Source organism: Myotis brandtii, unplaced genomic scaffold (genome assembly GCF_000412655.1).
Source record: "Myotis brandtii unplaced genomic scaffold, ASM41265v1 scaffold131, whole genome shotgun sequence".
Classification (NCBI taxonomy): Eukaryota; Metazoa; Chordata; class Mammalia; order Chiroptera; family Vespertilionidae; genus Myotis; species Myotis brandtii.
Window position 1 is genome coordinate 2274469 of NW_005354632.1, and position 5162 is coordinate 2279630.

Here is a 5162-nt window from a genome sequence, read left to right on the forward strand (position 1 = left end):
CTCTGCCTCACCTTTTTTTTTTAAGTGATATAAATGTATTTTGGAAGCTGCCTGTGCATTCTCCAGTGAAGAGCCAGAGCACTCAGGGCCTCCCATGCCCACCCACATCCTCCAGTCTCCACAGACCCATCCCACTCCCTCTGTCTCTTTCTAGGCTGTCTCACAAGTGTCAAGAGGGGTCTCCAAGGAGATAAGGGGGGAGTATCAGAGGTCTAAGTGGCAGCTGTGGCAGTGGCAGCATCATGCCTCAGGGCTGAGGGTCAGGAGACTTATCTCCAGCCTGGCGCCTCAGGGCCTTCCTCCAGGGCCATGGGAACATGGGGTGTGGGGGGCGGCCTCTGGAGGACACACAGGCTGGAATTGTGGGTCTGGAAAAGTGCCAGTAACCTACACCTCCGACTTGGCTCTTCCCTGAACATCCAGACCTATTCAACTCCCACACACCTAAGAAAATGGGATGGAATGAGTGCTGGGCACTGGGGAGAGGTGGGAGGTGGGGCATGTGGAAGGTGAGGGGTGAGGAGGATGGAGAGAGGCGGAGGTAACTGAACCCAACCCATGCCCCTCCCACCCCTGTCACTATAATCAGGAAGAAACTGATTTTTTACAAACTGGTTGGTGGAGGAGGCAGAAGGTCAGGAGGACCAGGGAAGGGGCAGGTGTCCCATGGCTGCCCTGGTCACTTTAGCGGGGCCTACTAACAGCCCAGCAGCTCCACATGCAGAGTGGTTGTGCCAGGCTATGTATGGGCAGGATGCGCAAAAAGCAAGCCAAGAAGGGCATCTCAAATGTTCTTGTGGGAATAATTGTCGGGGTTGGTGGAGGAGGCAGAAGGTCAGGAGGACCAGGGAAGGGGCAGGTGTCCCATGGCTGCCCTGGTCACTTTAGCGGGGCCTTCTAACAGCCCAGCAGCTCCACATGCAGAGTGGTTGTGCCAGGCTATGTATGGGCAGGATGCGCAAAAAGCAAGCCAAGAAGGGCATCTCAAATGTTCTTGTGGGAATAATTGTCCTAGTTGCCTGGGAAGACCTTGCTGTCTACAGCCCCTGGTTCCTATACTCAGTCCTGTTCACACACTCATTACTGTGGTCCACCTTGTAGGCTGCCACACTCGGGATGTGGCCAACATTTCGGGCCCCCTGCATGATGATGTCTGTCACTCGCTTCTAGGAGCCCAGCACTCGAAGGCAGAGTTCCTCTCAGCAGTCCAGGCATTGAATTTGCCCTGCCTTTTCAGCCATGTATAGAGCGATACCAGCTGAAGGAACTCAGGCTCCAGGTCCTGTAGATGCTGGAGGCCGTGCTCTGCTTTTGGGAATGGTGTTGTCCTTCGGGCTCAGGGATTCGGCACATCCATTCATCTCACAGCCAAGGAGCTCAAAGCATGTACAAACCTCTAGAACTGTCCTGGGCCAGTGAAGCAACTCCCCTCGATGCCATTAACTTCTGGGGAAGAAAGGTTACAAACTGATTTTTTAAAAATATATTTTTATTGATCTCAGGAAATGAGAGGGGAGAAAGAGAGAAATATCAATGATGAGAGAGAAACATTGATCGCCTGCCTCCTGCACGCTCCCTATTGGGGTTCAAGCCCACAACCCGGACATGTGCCCTGACTGGGAATTGAACTATGACCTCCTGGTTCAGAGGTCAGTGCTCAACCACTGAGCCATGCTAGCTGGGCATGTGCTGCTTTTTTAATTGGGAGGGAGATTGTCTCTGCAGAGGCTGCCCCTGAGGAACAAGGGGTCTCAGCCCCACACTAGACCCCCAGCCCAGGGTTCCAGAGCTGGGAAGAGAAATCACCATAACTACAGGCTGTAAACACCAGCAGGGATTGTGACAGACACACAGAGGCTGCTGGAGATGCAGCTGTTCCTTTTAAAGGGCCAGCGCACAAACGTGCTTGGACTTGATGCCTCTGAGCTCCAGCACTTGAGTAGCTCTTGGGGACCCAGACACATATGGGGAGGAACTGGACTGTCTGGAATTGGGGCAGGAACTCAGGAGTGGCTTTCCACCAGACGGGTGCTCGAAAGGGTCATTGTTCCTATGCTGGGACCTCCCCTGTCACAGGGCTGACTGGGAGCCATAGCTGAGTCTCAATCAGCCTGCCCACACTGTTTGTTCCACCCTGGGGATTCCCTGAGACCGCACCCTGTCCAATCTACAGCCCCACCCAAGCCATTTGCAGCAGCTTTTCTATGTGAATGGCCTGTTCTGGCTCAGGCCTCAGACTTTGCTAAAATCTCTCAGACAAACTACCTCTGGTGACAGCATGCTTCAAACCCATAAATAAAAGGCCCAAGGCCCAGCACTAACACCAGTTTGCCTTGCTTCACAGCTGGGCCTCGCCTCTTGCACAGCAGTATTCCCCCACTGTAGCCGCAGCTGGTCCTCACAGCCAATTGGCCTGGAGGTCAATTCTTCCCAGTGACACCAACAGCAATCAAGGCTCAACTTTAAGACTGTGTACACAGCCCACACAGGGGCATGCCTAAACTGCCCAGCTCAGGTGACTGGGGAGGCTGAGCCACTGGGCCCTACAGGACACCTACTATACAAGGCCACTCTCCCAATTCCAGGAGACATAGTACGTAGAAACTAATACATAGAAACAAACACAAGGAAGCAGCAAAAATGCAGAGACAAAGAAACATGTCACAAATGAAAGAAAAGGAAGCAAGCAAACTGGACACAGAGTTCAAAACCATGGTTATAAGGTTACTCAAGGATCTTGATGAGACTTTCAAGGATCTTAGTGAGAATGTCAAAGACATAAAAAAGTTCCAGTCAGAAATTAAGCTTACACTAACTTAAATAGCAATTTACAAGGATTCAGCAGTAGAGGAGAGGATTCTGAGAAATCAATGTTTTTTAATATGAGGAAGCAAAAAACACCCAATCAGAAGAGCAAAAAGAATCCAAAAATATGAAGAAGGTGTAAGGAGCCTCTGGGACAACTTCAGGCATACCAACAGTCGCATTATGGGGTCGCCAGAAGAGAGAGAGCAAGATATTGAAAACCTATTTGAAATAATGACAGAAAACTTTACCTACATGGTAAAAGAAATAGACTTACAAGTCCAGGAAGCACAGAAGAGTCCCAAACAAAAGGAGCCCAAAGAGGCTCACACCAAGACATACCATAATTAAAATGCTAAGGGTTACAAAGCGAGAATCTTAAAAGCAGCAAGAAAAAAGCAGTTAGTTACCTCCGAGGGAGCGCCCATACAACTATCAGCTGATTTCTCAACAGAAACTTCACAGGCCAAAAGGGAGTGGCAAGAAATATTCAAAGTGGTGAATAGTAAGGACCTTCAACCAAGATTACTCTATCCAGCCAAGCTCTCATTTAGAATTGAGGGTCAGATAAAGAGCTTCACAAACAAGAAAAAGCTAAAGGAGTTCATCACCACCAAACTAGTATTATATGAAATGTTGAAGGATATTATTGAAGAAGGAGGAGGAGGAGAGATTAAAAATATGAACAATAAAATGGCAACAAATACATATCTATCAACAATGGAATCTAAAAATCAAAATAAGCAAACAAGAAATCTAATTAAATAAACTGGTGAATAAAACAATCAGAGGCATGGAAGCATGGAACAGACTGACGAATCTCAGAGGGAAGGGGGGAGGAGAGGATGGGAAAAGATTAACCAAAGATCTATGGACACAGTAGGGTGGTGAAGCCCTGGGGTGGGGCAGGAACTGGGTGGAGAGGGCAATGGGGGTGGGGAAGGACATCTGTAATACTCGCAACAATAAAGATTTTTTTAAAAGAAAATTAGGTATGGCTCAGCAATTGAATAAATGTTACTGAAGAAATCCCAACTATTGGTTGCTTTTTTGTCATGTAAGGGGCACAGTAGAATATGAACCTGTTGCTTTTGAAAAGTGTAATTTTAAGATGATCTCAATGAAGAGCTGATTGAACTGTAGCCTGGTTTTACTAATTTATAAGCAAAACCACTAAACCATGCATATCATGTAGTTATTTAATATTTCTTCCCCCTAGAAGCCTCTGCAGACATATGGTTTGATGATATGTTAGATGTTTATTTTAAAAAACTAGAGGGGGTAGTTGATACTGTACTTTTTAGAAAAAATGGTCTTCAAATGTCTGTCTTAGTTGGTAAATAGAATGTAACACATGTAATGACAATGCTGCTTTGGAACATGGCAGAGGCAATCTACATAGTTTCTGACCATAATTTTATTGCTGTGGACCAGTGATTGTTATATGCCTCCACTCCACCCTCCCTTTTGAATGGGAGTTCTGTTACACTTTTTCTATCCCTTGCTCATATATTGGGTGTTTGGGGAAGAAAAATAACTTATTTTCTTCGTTATAGGTTTCCACCTTGAGAGGAATTGTATCCAAGGATTCTTATCCACGTGTGGACCTGTTATGTGCACATAACAAGATCCTGGACTTTGAGCCAGTGAAATGATATAATGAGAAGAGGCTTTCGGGAGAACAATGTAAATTGTGGTCAGAGTGGCAAAAAAAGCAAGTGATACTGAAAAAAACCTGGCTTCATTTTTCAGTATTAATTAGGAGTCCAGTATTAGAAATGCAAGAGTAAAAGGTATGTGGGCTGGGGGTAGGGTGTGGGGATGATTTCAGAGGCCCAAAAAGAAATTAAAAAAAGAAGAAGGTTGATTTCACATTGCCCAGGAGAGTGTATACTCTGCTTTTATAGCCTCACAATATTCATTATAGAAGACTAGAGGCCCGGTACACGAATTCGTGCATGGGTGGGGTCTGGCCAGCCTGCCCTGATTAAGGTGGGGGTGGGGCCAATCAGGGGCGAGGTCAGCTGGGGGGAGGGGCCTCATGCAGTTGGCTGGTTGGCTGGCCAGCCCCACCCCCTGGTTGAACTCCCGGTCGAGGGGACAATTTGCATATTAGCCTTTTATTATATAGGACTAGGGGCCCGGTGCACAAAAATTTGTGCACTGGGGAGTTCCCTCAGCCCAGGTTGCCCCCTATCACATACTGGGAGCCCTAGGGGATGTCCTACTACCTGCTCCCTGCTCCCCTTGGGGAGTGGGCCTAAGCCACAGTCTGGCCTCCCTTTGTGAGAGTCGACCGGGCTGATCAGGGGAAGGCACCAGCCCCATCACCGCACTGTTGCAGCCACTGCCAGTCA

The 5162-nt window shown here is 47.8% G+C and overlaps 1 protein-coding gene across 2 annotated transcripts in view; it reads left to right on the forward strand.

Moving 5' to 3' along the window:
* Window positions 1–4324: 4324 nt before the first annotated feature.
* BCL2L15 (BCL2-like 15) overlaps window positions 4325–5162 on the forward strand; it is an 8667-nt gene continuing 7829 nt past the window's right edge. The window contains exon 1 of one of the 2 annotated variants that reach the window (XM_005859984.2): window positions 4325–4598. The gene's annotated coding sequence lies outside the window, so the exon portion shown is untranslated. The remainder of the gene's footprint in view (window positions 4599–5162) is intronic. The other variant, XM_014534572.1, reaches the window with a different exon arrangement.